Source organism: Rattus norvegicus, chromosome 10 (genome assembly GCF_021556685.1).
Source record: "Rattus norvegicus strain SHRSP/BbbUtx chromosome 10, alternate assembly SHRSP_T2T, whole genome shotgun sequence".
Taxonomy (NCBI): domain Eukaryota; kingdom Metazoa; phylum Chordata; class Mammalia; order Rodentia; family Muridae; genus Rattus; species Rattus norvegicus.
Window position 1 is genome coordinate 25,651,981 of NC_141543.1, and position 22,481 is coordinate 25,674,461.

Here is a 22,481-nt window from a genome sequence, read left to right on the forward strand (position 1 = left end):
TTATTAGTTCTTAGGGAATTTAATATAGTGAATTTTGATCCTATTAACCCTCCTCTGGTCCCTTAACTCCTCCCAGATTCAGTTCCACTTCCCCACCTCCTTCCAACTTCATGCCCTCTCTCTCCCATTCTCTCCTTCCCTCCTTTCCCTCTCTATCTCCCTTCCCCCCTCCTTTCCTCTTTCTCTCCTCTCTTCCCTCCCTCCCTCCCACCCTTCCTCCCATCTCCCTCTCCTCTGTCTCTCTCTTTCAGTGACTTTGAGTCCATTTCATGGGACCGGTGTACTCATGGGTGTAGGGCCATCCACTAGAGTGTGATTGGCCACCGTCCCAAAGAAAACTGAATCTCTCCCAGAAGCCATCAACTGTCAATAGCTCATCAGTCAAGGGTTGGATCTTTTGAACCCCTCGCCCCTCCGCAATGTCTTATCACAGGAGTTTTTTACTGTCTGATTTCTGTTGTGTCCTCTTGTGATGTGCGTGCGTGTGTTTGCATATTTTATCCTTACTGAGATTTCATGGGGCGGGTGTTGATAGCCTCCCATTTTGCCAGTGAACGAAGCCAAGACCCGGAATCTCCTTGATAGGAGCAGTAGCGTTCAAGTTTAAGAGTTCAAGGTAATGAACTGGCCACCCTGCTCCCATGTGTATATATCCTCGCCCTACGTGTCTCCTTAATGGACGAGGTCTGATCACAAAGACAAAAGCCCACCGATTCTTTCTACTTTGTAAATGGCCTCTGAAATGACAGCCAAAGGTGAAAACACCCACCTCTATTCCTCCCCATCTTCTCCAGACTCCTCCTCCCTATCCTCTGATTCTACCACAGATGATCCTGAAGAAAGATTCCCAGGCATTCCTACAGAAACAGATCTCCGAGCCAGTCCTTGGGAAGAAACAAAGCCGTTGCTGGATTTGTTTTTCTTGCTTGATTTATTTGACAAGGATCCATTTTTGTACATCACTTTTGGAATTTCAAAAACCTTTTCATCTGCAGAGGTCTCTTAGAAGCCAAAAGAGGAAGAAATGAGAGGCTGTGTATGTGATCTCCGAGGCAGTGCTCTCTGGCCCCTCGAGCTCTGCCTTTTCTCTCTGACCCTGAGATCACACAGCTTGAGGATCAAGGTCTGGAGAGCGCTGAACCCCATCAAGCAGGACTCTGATTTGCACCGGTCCCTAAAGGAACATCTCTATCACTGTTCTTTGACTTGGTAGGACATCAACCTGCTAAATCCATCTAGCAAGAGCGCATGAATTATTCAGTCTCTAAGAAGACTCTTTTGGTAAGATGAGGTGCTACAACCAGCCAACAAAAGGAACGGTTCCTGCTCTGGCTGGCTGCCGATTCAATTACTTGCATGGTCCTTCGGAAGACATCCTATTCCGAGACATCCTTTCTGCAGATCTCGGGCAACAAGTCGGCCTTGAAAGCATCCTTCATCCCGGCACATGGCATGTCAGATGCAATCAAAATGGGCACCAAGCTCCCTGGGAAACTCCCCCTGGTTTCACATGTGTTTCAGCTGTGGGAAAGGCGCATGCATAAAACATTCAGGCTGAATATTTGATTGCTTTTAATAACCCACGCAGTAGGGGTTGGGGATTTAGCTCAGTGGTAGAGCGCTTGCCTAGGAAGCGCAAGGCCCTGGGTTCGGTCCCCAGCTCCGAAAAAAAGAACCAAAAAAAAAAAAAAAAAAAAAAAAAAACCCATGCAGCTAAATTTATTGGATCGCACTGCCCCTTTGAACTGGGATGTGGAATTTTCCATGTAGCCCAGTATCTCCTGTGAGAGGCGACCTTGCCATTTCAGTTGTTCCTCTCTGTGCATGAATCCCCAGGCTTCGTCCGTTTTGTCAAGAACGGCTGGTGATCAGGTTGGCCAGGGGATTTCCACCACTATTCTCGGTGCTTCTGTGCCTGCAGCGCTCATCCTTGAGCCGGTCCTCTGCCTCCACATGAACGTCCTGGGTTTGAGGCTCCAGACTTCCCCCAGAGAACCATAAGGCAGGATCCCTCTATCACTTTCTCCTAACCTTTGTTCTTTTTTTGGATAAAAGCAGTGGCTTAACTTTCTCAGTTTCCTTACATCCTGGTGCTGAAGAATATCAGAGCAAAGACATTTACATGGTAGCTTACATGATAGCGTCTATATCTTGAGGCCTAGTTATGAGGGAAATGGTCTGCCTAGGTCCTTCCGCCCCTTATTCATCACGAGCCTGATAAATAATTGTCACCAGAGATCAAATCAGTAATAAGCAAATTGATAGTGAACATCTGTTGAGCACAAGATTCCTCATTGGCAGCAGTGGAAAAGAAAATGTCACACAGCATTCCATCAGTGCTCTGAGGTGTAGCACACTACACAAGCACGTGGTATTTTCATTTGTATGGAGAGTGCGTGTGTGTGTGTGTGTGTGTGTGTGTGTGTGTGTTTCAGATGTGTGTAAAAGAACTCTTTGAAGTGCATAGCCTGTTAGATGCCTTTGCTTAGAATGAGGCTACATTCAATTTTTTTAATGAAAACTCAAAAATGCAAGTCAGTTTCCGTGAGTGTGTTTTATTTATCTATTAAATAATTTAGATACTGAAGAATGATAACAAGGTGATATACTCAGGATTAAAACTCTCTGACACTGACATCCAAAGTGTACTTAAACATACATTCCCCCAGAAGCAAGTCAGCTTATTATTCAGGGACGTAAGCCAAGAGCCCTTTGAGTATTTGACAATACCTGGTCATTAGCTTGCACGGCTCACCACACAGCCAAGCCATAATGGACTTTTAATGAAATCGCTCTCACATACACGTCCTTGTGGGCTTCCAGTAGTGTGCACCATAGTAACATTAGGATATAACCCATGACCCTATAACCTCGACTCTCAGGGTGAGCAGACGATGTGGAGAAAGAAATAGCTTCCCACTGAACTGTACACATCCCACTCTGCGTTATCCTTGAGAGGGAGACACCTGAAATGTGGCAAAATGCAGATGTGTCTCTGGGAGATGGTAGGTTGGGGCCTAAGAAGCAATAGAGCTAGAAAGGAATCTGGAGGCACAGGGATTGCTGCCTGAATATGCCACAGCCCTAGAGGAGAGTGTTAGTGGCCACCAGTGCCTGCAGTAGAAGCAGCCATCAAACCCCCAGGAACCCCTCTGAGGAGCCTTAAACCCATTCAGATGTGTAATGTTGTTGAGTGTAGTGAATAGCTGAACATGGCCTTGGCATCTCTGTGGTGATAATTTGTGGGCTCCCTGACTCTTCTCTGAGTTAAGTGGTCTTTGCGTCCTAATTCTGGCAGTGCTGAACAGTGATACATTGTATCCACGGTTCCGCCTGGTTTATTGGCGCTCACAGAATGGCAGCCTGTTGAATGGGAAGAAGAAATAGTATATAAACAAAACAGTCTCATCAGAGGGGAAGTGCTAGTTTCCTGAGCCGTATTCACTCCGAGTCATCATAATTTCTTCTGGTGGCATGGGCCAGGTCTCTGAACCTGGTCTGTATCATTCGCTTTGGCCCTTAAGACTTTTACAGAAGCTTAAGTCTGATTACATAAGGAAGCCACCAGCTAGCACATGGGGACCTGGGTCCAAAGGAGAAAATATTGGCTGAAATCCTGGCCCCTTGCAGTGCCTAGGGCAAGAGCACTTGTTTTGGGCTTAGGGCAGCTTCTATTAAGGACAAGCCCAAGGGTGTGTGCATCAGGACCAAAGTACATTCTCACTAGAAGCCAGGCCAGTGTTTAACGAAAGCCTGAGAGGTGGAAGAGGGAGCTGATAAAGGGTCAGAGAGAAGAAGAGAGGAGATGGGTATGGCAAAATCGAGAAAGGGCCATTGTGTCTGTCCTGAAGGGCGCTGTCACACGTTATTTGGTACCCATGCCAGCCATGCTTTAGAGAACTGAATTGATTTGATGGGCTAGCTTTGGAGTAGGCAGATGACAAGTCTTATTTCTAGCTTCGAGTACACGCGTATTTTTATTGTCTCTGTTGACTGCTGTGCAAGTTGAAAAAGGAGAGCGTGTTGCCTATTCATGGTGCAAGGCCAGCAAGGATTAGAAGTCAGTAAAAGGTATGAAAATACCATTCACTTATCTGGGTCCTGCTTCTTTCAAATTACACACCAGCTCCTTTCTGTTATGATCTCTGAGAAGGTATTTTTTCTTATGTAAACTAGAGAAAAGAAGGAAGGGAGTAAGGGGTCTGGGTAGGGGGAGAGGAAGAGAGGGCGTGAAGAATGGGAAAGGAGAGGGAGCCTATGAGTAAGGAAGGATAACGGGAGAAGGAAGAGAGAGAAGAAGCGATGGATACATCATTCAGAGCCAGCCTCAGCCATAGGGATGGAGGATAGTCATTATTTTGGTGGGGTTGAAGAAAGTAAAAACCTCCCATAGCTGAAAAATACACACCCCAGTGCTTGTCCAGGATCAAGGATGCTGTAAAGTGTTTGAGACTATTCCCTCTCTCTCTCTCTCTCTCTCTCTCTCTCTCTCTCTCTCTCTCTCTCTCTGTGTGTGTGTGTGTGTGTGTGTGTGAGAAATAAACCTCCAATTTACGGCTTTCCTTGCCTTTGTTTAGGAACCGGTCTGTAGTGAAGAGATCTTGTTTACACCGGGTTGATTTCAGTAATCATCGCTTTAGTGTGACCCTCGAGGGGGTGCTGACTACACAGGGCACTGGTGCACAGCGTGGGGACCTCCGCAGGGCTGGGAGCTGAAGGTCCACATCAGGAGAGCTGCAGTGAGGGTGTGGAGGATACCGAGATGTCCTGGGTGACAAGGGCTGGCTGAGGGTCTCTGCAGGGCATTTGCTTGGACCACTGGAGCAGAAGCTGGCGGCATACAGGGCTGACCCTGAAGCAGGTGGAGAAGTACACTGAGGAGAAATAGCTAGGGACACGTCAGGGTCTCAGGAGGCTCTCAGAGTGGAGGAGGGGAAGCCACACAACCAATAAGCAGCTCTCATAGTGCATTGTTGGCCGGTGCCTGCGTGTAATACTGTCATAGTAGAGCAATAAACCGCCTGCCATCTCATTGAAAGGCCACTGAGTGAGCCCAGGAATCCCACCATGGAAGCTCATGGAATTCCCACTCAGCCTTCTCTGGGTAGCACGGGTGACCCTCACACACAAGCCAGCCAGCCCACAGGTGATTTGGGTCATCAAGATACAGATGTGGGGAGAAACACCGTGTATGCCGTTAAATAGCGTTGTGAATTGCGGGCAGTATCTTCAACTCTCAGAGCCTTGGCTTTTCTCAGCTATTGATGAACTAACTGATGGGGTCTGGACCTTGTAAGGAGGTGGGGGAGGATTAAGTCAGCTAATACTTGTAAATCAGGGAGCTAGTGACACGGTGTGGGAGGCTCCCCCCCCCAGTCTTGCTGCCCCTGCTCCTGGGTCTCTGCAGGGTGATAAGCCAGTGCCAGCACCTCTGCTGGGGGTGGGGGTCAGCGGTGCTCTGGGGTGGTCTTTCTTTCCCCCGTTCTTCTGGTCCTGAGCCTCCGCCAGGCAAGCCTGCAGAGACAGTCTTCCTTAATGCCCTCGTCCTCAGGGAATGGGCCCTAAGACTGCAGCCCTTATGTTTGCTGATCTTATCGGAAGAGTGATTGGAGCCTGTTTCACTATTGATATTGGCTCTGGGCCTAATCTTACTGTCCTGAACTTCAGTCCATGAGGGTGGGCCAGATGTAGTTCTGGTGCTCCAAGGGCTGGAGGCTCCATAGCACTGAGAGATAAATCACTGTACCTGGGGAGGATCCTGCATTAACAGAAGCCTCCTCTCCCCTTAATTTTTACCGATTTCATCCCTCCATGAACGGCCTGTTACCTGAAGAATAGCCAAGAGGACCGTTATTCTGCCTCTGGCCTTGAGCACCACGTTTGTCAATAGCCATCACTGGCGTCAGCTCAGCACTTAGCAGCTGCAGGCCTGTGTTAACCACTTCCATATGCACAGGGACGCCTCAGAACTGCCCAGCGCAAGCAGCTCCCTTCCTTCCCATTCACCCAGATGAAGAATGGAGGCCTAGAAAGGTTCAGTCACTGCCTGAGCTCAGAGAGCCAGTGAATGCACAACCGGAACTAAGCAGTCTGTCTGCAGCGGCTCTAACCCGAAAGCCCAAATGCTCACACGAATCACCTAGAGATGTGGTTGACAGACAGATTCGCTGTGTCTGAGACATGGCCTGAGTGTATTGTGGATGCATAGCAACCAAAAGAGGGCAACTCCAAGTGTCTCTGTCTCTCTCTCTGTCTCTGTCTCTCTCTTTGTCTCTCTCTCTCTGTCTCTCTCTCTGTCTCTCTCTGTCTCTCTCTGTCTCTCTCTCTCTGTCTCTCTCTCTCTGTCTCTCTCTCTGTCTCTTTCTGTCTCTCTCTGTCTCTCTGTCTCTCTCTGTCTCTCTGTCTCTTTCTGTCTCTCTCTGTCTCTCTGTTTCTCTTTGTCTCTCTGTCTCTCTCTCTGTCTCTCACTGTCTCTCTGTCTCTCTCTGTCTCTTTCTGTCTCTCTCTGTGTGTCTTTCTCTCTCTGTGTCTCTCTCTGTCTCTCTCTCTCTCTCTCTCACACACACACACAAACTCCCAAGTTATACACACATACAGAACTCCACACACACACACATACACACACACACACACACACACACACACACGCATACATGCTTCCTTCCTTCTTCCTTTCTTTTTATCTCATAAGATCTCTTACTGTGGCTCTCAGGCCAGTGAATTCTGCGGATCCCCCACCCTCTCTCCACTCTCAGCATTAGGACTACAAGCACACACCACTGTGCCATCCCCTCCTCCCCTCTCACATGCATTCTAGGGCTTGATTTCAGGCCCTTAGGCTTGTGAGGCAAGCACTCGACTGACGGAGCCATCTCTTCAGTCTATCTTGCACTTTCTGGGTGATGCTGATTCTGCTGGTCTCCAGACCATGTACTGGGTGGCAAAGCCATATACTGGGAAACGGAACAGCTCTGGCTGGCTTGGTTAGTTAGCGGTCTGCCTGCTTGTTTGGGTCTAAGGTGCGAGCCCATAAACAGCCCCCTGGTAGCCATGCCACATGAGCTCTGCAGTAGGTGGAGAGTTGAACCTCTGGTAGTTTGGGGTGAGGGGAGCACCTCATGGTGTGGCTGGTCTGGCTTTGGAGGTTTGGGTAGCTCAGCTCCCTCTCTTTCTCTGCAGTCGTCGCTGGTGTGGCTCTGCCTCTCTACTCATCACGCCCTCAGCTGGCCTTCCAGGCTGAGAATTCTTATTTGTGTCACCCAAACCTTTCTTTGATTGCCCACCTTTTGCCCATCTTTGATTGCCGTGTCGTTTAGCTTTGCAGTCGCCTTCCAGAGCCTTCCAGGAACCTTTGCCCCTCTCTTAGCTTCAGCTTTCCTTTTGATGTCAAGTCCTAACAGGGCTCAGACGAGAGTAGCTCTGTCAGCTTTACCTCCCAAAACCAGGAGAAAAAGGCCAACTTCTACGAGCCTCTTAGAAACCTCCGTCGGAGACAGACATGGCTCAGCGGTTAAGAGCACTGACTGCTCTTCCAGGGGTCCTGTGTTCAATTCCCAGCAACCACATGGTGGCTCACAACCATCCGTAATGGGGTCTGATGCCCTCTTGGGTAACTGAAGACAGTGTACTCATATACATAAAATATATTTTTAAAAAAGAAACCCCTGTTAGTATTTATGTGATAGCTGTTATAAGAGTCACCTATTTCTTTAAGCCTTTACTACTATCGAGCAAAAGACTGTTGGTCAGACGAGACCAGTTCAAGGTCACCCCAGAGCACACTTGGGCTCCATTCTGAACTTGGAGTCACTCCAGTCTGGTAATGTGCTAAGCCTCACCCTCCACACTGCTGCCTCTCTTCCTTCTCTTCTGCAGCTCAAGGCGTTTCCTCAGAGCAAACACTAATTCCGTGCCTCCTTTTATTAGCTCCAGCCTGTGCTGAGGGCTGGTGATCCAGGCCAACTGTGTTCTGTTTGCCTTCAGAGCTCCATGTCACTGACCACAGTGTTACCACTTCTCGGCTCTGTGGCTTTGTGGTAGCTTACTCAGCTCACTCGACCCCACATGACCCATAGAAACCCGTGTTTTCACATATATGTGAGGATCATTGCAGGAGTCACACCCCAGGGATGTCACACGTGGGAGGTGGGGCTTCATAGCACTGGCCAGTAGCAGGTGCACAGTATTCTTACCTGAAGTTGCAGGTGAGTTAAACCTAGCTACCTTAGCTTGCCATCCGAAGTCCTCCTTCTGTCCATTTACATGGCACTCATGGTGACATATTGATTCACCTCAGTGACACTTGTGATGGTTGGTTTTGCCAATTGGACACAGTGTCCACACCTGGGGAGTTAGTGATTCTCAATGAAGGATTGTTCAGATCAGGGTGGCTTAAGGGCATATCTAAGGGGGATGGATTGTCTTGATTACACTGTTTGATGTTGGAAGGCCCACTGTGGGTGGCATCATTCCCTAGCACTGGATCCTAGGCTGTATAAGAACAGGAAAGGAGGCTGGACAGTAAGCATTCATTCTCTCTCTGCTCTTGACTCTAGATTTGGTTTCAGGATCCTGCCTTGACCTCCACCCTGGATGGATTTTTAACCTGGTTTTGAAAGCCAAATGGACACATTGTCTCTTAAAGTTATTTTTTGCCACATTATTCTGTCAGAGCAATGAATGAGAAACTGGGACAGCGCTCTTTGCTGCAACCATGGCTCTGCTCAGGGGTTGTTCTATTTTTAACACTGCACTTCTCTGCTGCCAAACTCCTATTCAGTCTTCAAAGCCCAACATAAATATTGCCTCTTCTACTCAACCATTACAAGTCTCACATACAAGGACAATTCTGTTCTAGGAGACTCTCGTGTAGCGCTGACTCACATTGTTTCCTTCACATTAATAAAACTTCCTTCACCACAGGAGCCATTAGGCTCCTGATCGCCTCACCTGTCCATTTTGTCCTTACTGAGTGCAACACCATCTGACAGAACCTTCTGCAGTTGGGAGGGGGTGGGGGGTGTCCAGTATAATTGCTGCTCACCATGTGTAGCTATTGAGGACTGAAGATGTGGCCAGCGTAGCCAAAGGGATGAATTAGAGATTTTATTTCATTTCAGTTCATTTAAGTAGCCACATGTGGTCAGTGCACAGTGTATTGGACAGGGCAGGGGGTTGTTGATCAAAGAGTCCAAAGGAATGAATGGAAAAAAACAGTTGTAACTAGCACCATGTGGGAAGGCATAGCTGCCAAAAGCCATCCTGGGTTTGATTTGACGTGGTAGGAGTGCTGGTTGGGGAGAACTTTCCTGAGGTAGTGATGCGGGCATTAAAAACATTGCGTAAAGGCATGAGGGTGTAAGCACAGAGGACATGCAAATGGCCTGTGGTGGAATGGAGCACGGCTTACAAATGGACCTCCAAGTCAGTCCAGTGGTGACACCACTCCTCTGCCCCTTCTTGGCTGTTGAACCTTCTAAAGCGTTTCCCATTCTGCTCTGTGCTAGGTAGGCTTGGAGCAGGCTTGGCTATGAGACACCATGCTGAAGATTCACTTCTTTACAAAATGCTTTGCTGAAGAACGGGGACGCTGGAACACTGCCCCCTTCCATCTCCAGTAAGGGATCATGGCTATTTTGTTTCAGGTATCCTCCTTTACCCCGTGGCTCAGCTGGTAATCTTCCCCCTTGTTCTGACTGCGGGTGATGTTCTGAGTTTATTCTGAATGGAACTGTGCCCTTAGGTAGGTGCCAGCCCTACCCTGCAGTCTGTGTTCCATTCACGGGTTCATTCATTTAGTAAATTTGGACAGTGCCTTCAGCAAGCAGAGGCTGTTTGGGGCGTAGTTGCTGCTTAGAGAAAAATGGTATACTGCCCTGTCCTTGGAGGCATTGCTCGTGTGGCTGCTGTGTCACATGTGTGTCAGTAGATGGCAGAACGGAGCGAGGTTATGTCTGTGCTGTGTTCTGACCTGTGAACATCTGAGCGATTAGTAACCTAACACTTCCTGAAAAAAGGCAAGCCCGAGATGACCACCAGTCCAGCTCCAGGGGGCCCAGACCACCACTAGTCTGGCACTAGGCAGAGCCCGGCTGACTCCCAAGATGGAGAGCAAGCCAGAGACTAGAAGAACCCTACCTGGGACCCCAGACTCCAGCAAGAGTACGCCTGAGACAGACAAGCGGCCACTTGGGCAGGCTGGGTGAGGAACAAGCCAGGGACAACCACCAGAGGCACCATGGGGCCCAAGCATGGGGCTAGCCTAAGATGACTAGTCCCGTGCTTTGAAGGCCTGGGAGCATGTGCAGACGGTGTCTGATATGACCCCCTGCTCCACACCATAATGTACAAACTCAACACTCCTGAGACCACTTCCGAGACAACCCCAAACTCTCAGAGACCCTGGGCACCACTAAGAGGAGCAAGTAAGGGGTGGAGAAATGGACAATAAAGAGAAACAGAAGGACGTGGGCACAATGAAGAGAGGCAGAACTGGGGACTCAAGGGCAATGAGGGACGGACTGATGTGAGTAGCCAGTGATGGCTCCTGGGACCATGGTGGGATCCTGGTCTGTGCTGCCACTGGGGGTCGTTTCTGGGTTCATGGACATGCAGCAGGCAGGGGTCTGTTACCACCAAAGGCCAGGTGAGCGTCACTGGTTTAGGCTGCCACCCAGGGACATGTTGATGTCTGAGGGCTGTACAGAACTGGCCCCACCCATCGCCTAGGCATCATGGGAGAGCTAGACCTGGAGACATGAGAACAGGTGGGCTGACCCCAACCCTAGCCAGTTGTTTCTTAGGAGAGCAGAGCCCCACACATTGCAGGAGTTTCCGGTGAGCTGATCATGAGGACATGAGTGTGGGAGAGCCCGTCCTGCCTCTTGTCTGCCCTGTGGTGGTGGAAGTCAGGGAGAGATCCCCTCCCCTACCTCTTGCCTTTGCTACCAATGGTAGGCAGGAGAGCAGGCCCTGACAGAGTCATGAGAATGACTAAAACATTTGGGAGCACAGAATCTGCATGTTACCTGGGCAGTGCAGTAGAGCTGGCCCTGATGGTGGGGGCATCTGCTGGGCAGTGGCACTCCAAAGGGAAACCTCAACCCTCCATGGCAGGTGGAAGAGCCGACCCTAGGATCCTAAGATTGCTGAGAGTGGGAGAACTGGCCATGTCCCTCAGTAGATGGAACTCCGGGGAGCAGGCTCTGGACCTCACCCAGGCAGCAGGGTAGAGCAGCCGTAGCTTTCAGGGTGGGGATGGGAGTTGCTGGTGAGCCTGCTCCAAAAGCACGAGAACAGGAAAGCCAGCAAGCAGGCTAGCCATCTCAGATACAACTCAGGCCCAGATCTAGGGCTTTGAATCGGTCCAACCCTACATCTGCCCCATCAATGAACGCCCAGAGTAAATGAAGGGCCGGTTCTACAGATCCAAAACTGCAGGGTTTCCATGACACAGGATATCCGAGAGGCGTCCCAGTGAGGATCCAGTGTTGATAGAGTAGCAGAAGCCTGAGGACTCGTATGAGACTAACAAGCCATCACAATGAACATTTACAAACAAAAACAGTATGGACCAAAGAGTATACTGTGGGATACACTGTGCCACAAGCTTCCACAGTGAGATTTTTTTTTTCTCAGTTCTCTGCTGGAAAAAAGGTTGCAAGGGTAGAGAGTGGATATGAGGGGAGAGGGAGATGAGTGGGATTGGGTGCATGATATGAAACTCACAAAGGACAAATAAAAAGTTGGTTTTTTTTTAAGGTTATATGCTCTCTGATTTCAGGGAACACGTACCTGGGTTCTCCAGACAGCTGTCACATCGGTAGTGGTGATGGTCTGGTGTCTTATTCTCCTGCACCTCTGTAAAATTCAGTTGTACATGGAAAACATGAATTTTTCCAAGTAACTCTATATTGATGCCCCAATCTCCCAGCCATGAGCTGGAGCCCGGACTTGCCAAATAGTCTCACTCTGAACTGCCCCTGGCTTTGTGTGTCCTCTCCGGAAACTCTTCCCCCTGCTTACAGGTGGGCAGTGTGCATTCCTCAGAGATCCATGGTCTCTCAATAAAAAGAAACACATACCTGTTTATTTACAACGAGCTTGTCCTCACACCAGTTCCCCTTATACCCTGGACTCACCCAAAAGAACCCTCCAAAAAACAAACAAACAACAACAACAAAACCCCACTCAAAGTCATGTCCAAGTGAGTTGTCACTAAAGAATGAAAGCCAGATATTATTTTAGGGAAGAATAGTTATGTAGCCATACTGCAGATTGAACCTGGGGTCTCCATGGATGGTTTCCACGTCAGCTGGTAGCTGGACTCCCAGGTGATGGTGTCTCACACTCTTAGTCTTTTATCTGAAACACAACACATGTAGACCGTTAAGAAGCTACTAATGACCAAGCCACGCCCCCCTGACCCAGCAGAACTCAGTCACGGTGGTAAGTCAGGCTTAGACCTTCTCAGTGAGCTGCAGTGGGCTTGGAGTTCAGGCTGAGAGGCACAGGGCGTGTGACAGAAAGGGAAAAGGACAGGTTCAGACCAGAGCTACCTCCAGCTCCTCAGTGAGAGATCTGCTTTTGTTGGGAGCCCTCCCACCCTCTCAGTAGCATACCTCAGATAACCATCTCCGAATTAAAGATGAAATCCGGCCTTGGAGTGAAGAGCGGCCCTTTGGGGGTTAGCGTTACAGCCTACTCTACCCCAAGGCTGATTCAATGGCCAGCTTTCGGGCCAAAGGAAGTGTTTTCTGTAATTGGCTAAATCTCTGTCGGAAGGCAGCTGAGCCGGCTACTGCTTCTCTCACAGCATTGCTGTCTGTCAGGTTTTTCTCACGCTTTGAAACTTTTGGATACAGTCTATTGTTGACTGACTTTCGGAAAGAAGCTTTCTGGTATCAGAACTTACTTAGAGGGCTGGCTTTCCTGCTCTCATGCCCTCGGGGCATGCTCACCAGTAGAGCTGGCCATGGTAACAAGGGTTGCAGGTGAGCTAGCCCTGCCAGTCCTGCCTCTTGTCTGCTGGGTAGTGGCACTCCAAGGGAGAGACGCCCTCCCTCCCCCCAAATCTCTTGCCATTCATGGCAGGCAGAAGAGCTCGCCCTGGAGTCTTGAGATTGAGGAGAGTGGGAAAACTGGCCATTCCCCTCAGTAGATGAACTCCGGGGAGCAGGCTCTGGACCTCACCTGTGCAGCTGGGTACAGCTTCGGGGTGGAAATGAGAAGGAAGGAGTGGTGTAATGGAACTCAGAGGGTGAGTCAGGACCGAGGCAGAGATGAACCCAGTGGGCGGAGGCCGCAGCATCACCCTGGAGATGGGTGGGAAGGCAGATTTCCACACGTGTTCTACCTTAGGCTGGGATTCTGGCTCATGGGCCAAGCCAGCAAAGGCTAACCATGAAGTTCTGGGGAAGCAGCCCAGCCAAGAAGCTAGTTCCAAGCACATGCAATGCCTCAGGGCAAGCCTTTCAACCTTTCTGATGGTGTGGCCCTTCAGTAGTTTCTCATGTTGTGATGACCTCCGACCATAAAATTATTTTGTTGCTACTTCATAACTATTTTTGCTACTACTATGGATCTTAATGGATCTTAATGTAAATATTTGGGGGACGGGTATAGAGGTTTGCCAAAGGGGTCAAGACCCAGAGGTGGAAAACCACTGCTCAAAGGCAAGGCTGAATGAAGCCCACCTGTGAGGAAGCTCTCTGAGGTTTCTTCCTGTGTAAGTTAAGGACAATAATAGTTTGTAGCTCCTTTCCCCTCATTTTGATCAGACTTTTAAAAAACTATATTATTAAAAAGCCCTGGAAATGGGTAAAATTACCACACACCAAAGTTAACCTAACCCAAAGTCTGTACAACGCGGCAAACTTCTATACAGAGCAAGCATCCGGGTCAGAAGCTGCAGAGGGTGACATCGAATTTTACACTCTCCCCATCAGGTACACTTTCTGTACTTATTCATCGCAGAAAAAAATCCATGGCAGAATTAGAACTAGATACTAGCTAGAACTAGAGAAACAGTGTTTCCTCTCCCCGTTCATAACTCAGGTCCATCACCTGCATTCATTCCTTCCCCTTTTATGTTCAGCCTTTCTCATTGACGTCTCTTCATGTTATCGTGAACCCACGTGTATGTTCTTAACCTGTGGGTCCTGGCCACTTCGGGTGGCCGGACGCCATGGGAAGACACAGATATTTACATTATAATTCGTAACAGTGGCAAAATTACAGTTGTGAAGTAGCAACGGAAATAATTTTATGGCTGGGGGAGGGGTTACCACAACATGAGGAAGAGTATTAAAGGGTCCTAATATCAGGAAGCTTGAGAGCCGCTGGTTTATATATACGTACACACACACACACACACACACACACACACACACACACCCCACACTGGCTAGATTCCATACTTAAGAGAGAACATACAGCATGTGTTTTGTGTCCTTTCTCTGATTATATGACTTCAATTAATATCATAGACTCCACGTCCATCCATTTTAAAAGTGAAGTAGGATGATGGTTATAACACCTTTAAGACCAGTACGCCATAAATACGGTTAATATTTTTAATAGGTAGTCATGAGAAAACAAGAAAAGATGGTTTCTTGTACACGGATGGGAGCCTGGGGGGTTCTTAAATAGGAGGGGCGAGGCGTTCGTGCCGTTCGTCAATTCACATTCACTCAAGCTTCCTCCCTTGCTCAGGTGTCATCGGTGGACAAGCAGTCTCCATACGCAGAGATGACATCGAGCTGGAAGTGGCAAAGTGCAACCTGGGAGACAAACCCAGCATGCTGCCTGTTGTTTAAATAAAGTTTTATTCTAACCCAGCCACGCATAATTATATATTGTCTATGGCTGCTTTCATGCTTCCTGGGCAGAGCCGAGTAGTCGTGACTGACAGCATAGAGCTTGCCGAGCCTAAAGTGACTACTGTCTGGCTCTCCTAACAGAATACAATAGCAATCAAGTTTTTTTCTTTTTTTTAATGACCCCGTACCAAGAGCAGAGAAGAGTGGGTGGTGTCCATTTTACACAAGGTGTCTTTTCAACCAAGACCTAACTGGTGAACAGAAGTGAATGAATTAAGGGAGAAGAAAAAAAAATATTCCAGACGTAGGAGCATTTGTAAACTCAGAGAAATGATAAGGCATGAGTGGGAGTGGTGTTCACCAGGGCTCAGAGCAGAGGACATGTGGTATAGAACTTGCAAATTGGAGGGTTTGAGGGAGCTGCGGAAGGATTTTCACTAGGAAAATAACATGAGGAGGTTTAGATTGTAGGGAGCTGTCTACAGTTGAGTGGGAGGCTAAGGAGCAGGACTGGAGGTGAGGAGACCAGAGGAGCCCGTTTGCACAATGCAGAAGCAGCCAGGACCAGGCACGGCAGCAGAACGAGGAGAAAGCCATGGTTTCAAGATATGGCAAGGGGCTAAGCTCCAAGCACCTGTCACTGGGGCACAGGGGAATGGCACAGAACAGAGTAGAGCCTTCTGCGGAAGTGGGAGAACAGATTCAAGATGGAGGAAATGACCATGCCCATCTGGATACAGGGTGGAGTAGCCCGAAGGAAAACCCTGGCTGCACATGCCCCTCCTTCCACAACTTCAATACCATAGGGACTCCCTATTAAATGTTGGGTGATATGTAGGCTCTTAAGCCCATCTTCTTATTCCCACCCCCTCCTCGCTTCCATAGAAATTGGCTCCCTTCCCCTATTGGATTCCATTGCTACTCTGTGGTGTCAAGAACCTCTTTCCTGTTTCCCAGACCAGCCAGACTGTTCCTCCTTCCTCCTTTGAGGTTCCTAGACTCTCTGTTGCTTCGTACCCCTGATCCCTTCTAGGCTCCTCAGTAGCCTTTTAGAACCACTGCCCCCCAGAATACCTTCCTGTGCCCAGTCATTGGGTACCCACTGTCTCCGGCATGACATGGGGAGCAAACTACATACTCTGTCTCCTCCCTTTTGGGAGGACACACATTGGCACTTGCTGGATGTTTGTGCTTTGTCCCTTTAAGTGATGAGGAGACAGACTTGATGACCTCACTCAGTTTGCTCCAAGTGGTACATGGCAGACATATATATATATATATATATATATATATATATATATATATATATATATATATATGAATGTGATATATGTAAAATATGTAGCCAGTGAATCAAGGGAGTGGATCAGAAGGTACAGGGCTGGAGCTGTAGTTCCAGTGGGTGGGAAAGGAAGGTTTCTGGGAGAAAGGGAAATTTGAACAGATTTCTGAATGACGAGAAGTTGTCACCTATTATAATAAAAGAAGGACTGTTGTTGGCCTGCAAGAGAAAGCAGGGAAGATACTCAGAGGAGGGTACGAAGAGGCACAGCTTATGAGAAGGCGCAGGCACGATGAGATGAACTCTGGAGGAATCTGGGTTGGGGGATGGGAAGAACGCAGAGAGACGCTTGGTAAGAATTTGGATCCGTACTCTGAGTGAACTGAGAGTCTTTGGGGGGATTTTAAACAGAGTGATGGTGAGTTTCACGTGGGGACAGTTGCTGTAGCAACTAGTTAGAAATGAGGTGAAGGAGATAAGAATAGACGAGAAAGTCATGAGGCAGCTCTCTCCTCCACACCCCATTCTTCTCCTATAGTGAGATTGGTCAGCTCTTCCTTCTACCCAGGTATCCACCAAGCCTCAGTGGCTTATGTGTTCTTTTCCCTCATATTTGGGTCACGGTTTGGGTGGGTGTAGCTGATCCCAAAGTTCAGGATAGCCCTAGTAGGTTCAAGCTGTAGATTGGTCTAGAGGAGAAAGTGTTCTGATGTCAAAGAGATGAGATCAAGTCAAGTTATACAAACACATTGGAAACCTCTGCTCACCTCACATCTACTGATCTCCCAATGACCAAATTAAATTACATGACCAACGTCAGCATCACTAGGGCAAGGAGAAATGTATGCAAAGACATGTAGAAGAAAACCTTGACTGTACAGTTCTATACAAAGGAACTGGGAGGAATATTGAAACAGTGGTCCCACCTGCCACCACACCCTTTCTTCCTATCAGTGTTCTGTGTCAATGTGCTTGTTTAGTGTCCCACCACATCCTGGCTGAACTCATGTTCTGTGCATCCATTCTTAGCTCAGATCCCTTTGATTTACATCCTAACTCACAATTCACACATCGATATCCTTCCTGATCTCTATAAACTCTCACTTTTGGTTGCTCTGCTGCCCAGCACATCCCAATAATATTCCTCTTACCTTATGACTTGTTTACCTCACTTTGTGTATTTAGGAAGCTTCAGTGGCCAGGAAGCTTCAGTGGCCAGCCATTAACTGCATTTCTTGTCCTCTGAACTCTTGCATTTTGGGACTCTGGTCTTTCATCTTCTTCCCTCTTGTTTTAGTCGGGGTCCTTTAAAGAAATATAACTGATAGAATGAATATATATACATATATATTTAAACACACATGTGTGCACACATATACACGTGCATGTACGTGCACGCACGCGCGCACATACACACACACACACACACACACACATGTGCACACAATTTTATTAGAGTGGCTTACAGGCAGTGGTCTGGATAGCCCAACAATGGCTGTTTCTTAAAGGAAAGGCCAAGAATCCAGTAGTCATTCAGTTTATGAGGCTGCCTGTCTCAGGTGGTCTTCAGTCTACATTGGAGAAGAGGTTTGAACACCAGTGGAAGAAGGTGTCAGGTGTTGAGGTGTGGTCTTCTGCTGTGTATTCAAATGCTAAGTGTAGGCCCCCAAGACCTGGTTGCCCTAGAGATTAAAGAGTCAGCCCATAGACCCAAGTGAACTGTGTGACCTTGCCCCCAAGTTATTGCTGATTGGTGACTAAAGATGCTGACAGCTAATAGCTGGGCAGAAAAGACATAGGCAGGTTTTAGAGTTCCTAGGCCTGGGAGCTCAGAGGAGAAGCATGAGGAGGAGAGAAGGTGAGAAGGAACAAAGGTAGCCATGGGTTAGGAGTCAAGAAAACATGGCCCTGAGTCAGGCCAATTGGAGTTAAGAGCAGCCCAGATGAAACACAGTTGAGTAATAACTCGGGGTTATCAATAGGAAATTAGATTCTAATAACATACAGGACAGATATCTGCCCAGCTCTTGTGCTGTTAAAGGCTTATTGTAAATAATAAAGGTTATGTGTTTTTTATGCATTAACTGAGTGATCAAAGGCAGGGTAGAAACCGTGGATTGCTATTAAAAATGTCTACAACAATCAGGCAACCGGATAGATGGACTTGCCTTTAAGAGTAAGGGCAAGCAGGCAAAAAGCAAAACTTCCTTGTTCTGTGTCCTTTTATGTGGGCTACCACTGGAAGGTGTGGCCTAGATTTAGGAAGAGTCTCCACCTCACACTATCCAAAGAAGAACATTCACATACAAATCAAGCGCCTCAGGTTTTAATTGATACCAGATGGAGTCAAGTTAGCCACCAAAGTTGGCCCTCACACTCTTCCTCTCTCCTTTGTTTATGGCTGGCCTCTCACTGTGTGTAATCATCAAAATCATTTGATTGTAGCTTTGTCCCCACCATCCTCTGAGCCTGGAAGGTTCTATCCTTTTTCCTTTCCTGTCCTTCAACAATTGGCTCCTTCACAGATTCCTTCACCTCTGGTTAGCCCCTCCTTCTTTCTTTATTTTTACAGTACAAGCCATTGTCTGATTTTATAACTTGACTTGTAATTCATATTTCTTGATCTTACCATCCAGGGTTACAAGTACTCCAAACTCCTCCTCCTCCTCAGGCTAATAAATATCCTTCCTCTTCCTCTCTCTGTCATATAAAAAGGGTGTTCTTCCTAGAGCATTATGTCTTGGTGTTTCTGACCGCATACTTCTACATGTCTCCATTTTCTATTCCTTGATTATCTCTTCTTCTCTTTCCAGATGTGTTAGACTGGAACCCCTGCTCATCCCCTGCACAAGCTGGGAAACCCCATCTGCCCTCCTTTCCCCAACCCCGCCCGCACAGGAAAAACTCTGAGCTAACATCATCACTCCTCATCCCCATGTTTCTGGCAACCCACCCTTGAGTGCCCACCTGGGGGCTCAGATTTTGATTGTGTCTGAGCACCGTCCCAGCTCCTGGCTGGCACATCATCACTCCTCCCCTAAGCTCTATAAAACCCCTTTGCTTTAGTCTGGTTGTGTGACTTCATCGACCTCTACCTGTGAGATTGGTGAACCCACCCGCAAGCTGCCTCCTAATAAACCTGCCTGTATCTACTCTTAATCTGCTCTAGGCTGGCCTATATCTGCCTCCCTGAGGGAGAGAAAATGCCTGTCAATAAGCAGGAGTGCCCAGTCCTTTTGGACAACAGGAAGTTGTCACCTCCCTTTCTGGGTCACATTCATACCTGTTTTGGCTTGATGGGGCCTGTGGCCACAGGTTGGGTATGGCAGTGTAACTTCCTTTCCCTGGATCTCCTTCTTAGCACATGTCACAGGCACCCTCAATCTTCGGCGACCTGTTTGCCTTTCTAACCAAGCTGCCAGCCCCTTTAGAAAGCGATATTGCTGGATTTGGTGTCTCAGAGGACGACACTGAATAGGTGCTCAACCAACACTGCTTCTTCTTTAGTATGCAATTGGATGACTTGAGATGTGCTGTTTCGACAGACCGGATAAACAGTTCTCTGCACCCAAATCCCGTGGGAGGGAGAGCTGAACCTTCAGAGAGGCAGAGATGTGCTGTTTCAATGGAAGCCTAGGTTTTGCCATCACCCCTCTTTTACTTCCTGCACTGTTTGATAGATGAGGAGTAGGAGCTTGATAAACTTCCAGTAGAGTGAGTTGCATAGTGTCTTAGTCTGTGTGGACCATTGCAACACAGTACCATGGTCTGAGTGACTTAGGAATGAGAGAAAGTTATTTCCCATCATTCTAAAGGGTAGGCAGCAGATTAGTTGACCTGCTGCTCTCTGTTCATAGATGGCGACATCCAGCTGTGTCCTTAAACAAGGAAAGGGCAGGTAGTGCTTGTGGTCTGTTTTCCAGAAGGTCACAAATGCTATTCACCATCGCTCCACCCTCATGAAGAACCATCTGTCAGAGATCCCCCTCCTCCTAACGCCTTCATGTTTGGAAGTTAGGATTTCAACATGGGGGACAAAGATGTTTGCACGATAAAGAATGGAAAACACGAGAGGCAGCTAAAGTGACCAGTGGACAGGGCTGCCAGTTAGGCAGGTCAGGGATTTTAATCCCTTATAGGACCAACAAAAAACACCATGGTTTTGAACCCTGATGACAAATATACATGTGTGTATGTGTATGTATGTATGTATGTGTATATATGTATGTATAAATACATATTTATATAAATAAATTATATATTCATATAAATTGTGTGTGTGTGTGTGTGTGTGTGTGTGTGTGTGTAGAGCCCTTTACTTCTGTCCATAACTGAAAATATGTCATTTAAGTGGGGCAGCCATCTGTGCCTGTTGTACAGGTGATTTACACCTGGAGATGGTGCTGGGTTATTTTCTGGACAGCATTGGTTTTGGTGGTGGTTGTGGTGGTGGTAGTGGCGGTGTTTGTAAGGGAGCCGGAGATCGTGGTCCTGAGGCCAGCACACCTGGAATCTATTTATGAAGACCATTGATGGCCCACAGCTTGGGCCATTCATTTATTTCTCACTAAGTGAACATCTGGGATTCGGTTTGGGATGCCAACAAGTTTGGATGGGAACTTGAAGCCGTGGTTGGGATGTGGAGCTGCTCACCAGAGGTGGGGGTGAGCAGGGTGAGTGGGGCAAGCAGGGCTCTTAAACTGTTTAAATGCAATAGCCAGCGGGTTGAGAAGTCCTTTCCATGCTGGAAAAACACTCAGAAAGGGGGAGTCATTTAAGAAAGACCCAGTTGCCTCAGAGTAATAAGACAATCAGAAAAGCCCCCTTTCTCCTTGCCCTGTTCCCTTCCTATCCAATACTTCTAATAATATCCAGGTATTTCCCTTTTCTAGGAATAAAATAATAAGAAAAATTCTTGGACGCAGACCAGGGAGGAAACGCTGCGAGAAAGTAAAACTCTAATTAGTTATAGATGAGATTTGGTCACAGATAATTACTCTGCATTCTTGGGCTCGTGCCTTAGAGGGCTTAAGATCTTTATTTTCCCCTGTTGCTAGGTTTGTAGTTATCTCTCTAAATGCCTGGCTAAACACAGAGCCTTACACCATAATTAACAGATCTTCTGCGGCAAGAGTGTTTGGAACAAAAATGAAGGAGGAGTTTGTCATTCACAAGCGAGGAGTGTTGGAATCTCTGGCTGTCAGGACTTTGCCCAGCACCCCATCCCGCCCCCCTTCTTACTTTGAACTTACTCAGAACAAAAAGGAAAGGCCAGTGGGTTCAAACAGGATCATTTGAAGCAGTACATTTTAAGAAATTTTGTGCTGAGTTGCACCTGCCCTCTCTGACATCAGCCAACTCTAGTATTTCTCTTTCAATTTACATCTGTCAGTTTCCTACCTGTGTGAGTTGAGGAGGTTTGAGACTCCAAGAAAGGGCCTAGAGTAACCCAGAGAGAATTTGGAATCTGTGGTGTCCCATACACATGTCTTCATGTTTAGAACCAGCTTTCTTGCATTGTTTGAGCGATTTTTAAGTAGAAAAAAAACATTCTCATAACTGCCTAAAGTGTTTTCTTCCTATTTTGTAGTAGAAATGACTTGACATTAACCACAGACTGTTCATGGCATGCTGAATGTCTTAACAGAGCAAGCCTCTGTGGAACACTGCCAAGGTCCAAGGTATTCTCAGTCCCCCTTCCCTGCCCCCAGTGTACACACACACACACACACACACACACACACATTCACACACATTTACACAATTACAGACACACACATACATATACACTCACACAGACACACACATTTGCATATACACACAGAGACAGTACACATTCACAGACACACATACATACATACTCACACTCACGAAGACACACGTAGTCACACAGACACAGACACACACACTCATACACACTCCCACACATACATACATACATACAGTCACACAGACACACACACAGACACTCAGACACACACAGATACATACACTCACACTCACACACACATACATTCACACAGACACACAGATACATACAAATTCAGACATAGACACACACAGATACATACACTCACACTCACACACACATACATTCACACAGACACACAGATACATACAAATTCAGACATAGACACACACAGATACATACACATACACAGACACACACTCACAGACGCATAAAGATTCATGGACTCACACTCACACACACATACATTCACACAAACACACAGACACACACAGACACACACATACACTCACACAGACACACAGACACATAGAAATTCAGGCACAGACACACACATTCACACAGACACACAGAGATGTATACACATTCACAGACACACACACACTCACAGACACCTACACATTCACAGACA

General features: G+C 47.5%; 1 protein-coding gene and 1 non-coding gene across 2 annotated transcripts in view; both read left to right on the forward strand.

Annotated features, from left to right (window-relative positions):
* Positions 1 to 22,481, forward strand: part of Slit3 (slit guidance ligand 3) — a 585,823-nt gene that overhangs the window by 79,600 nt on the left and 483,742 nt on the right.
* On the forward strand, positions 9,875 to 10,004 carry LOC120095445 (small nucleolar RNA SNORA17). Its single transcript, XR_015632510.1, has one exon. It is a non-coding gene; the product is annotated as a small nucleolar RNA SNORA17 (small nucleolar RNA).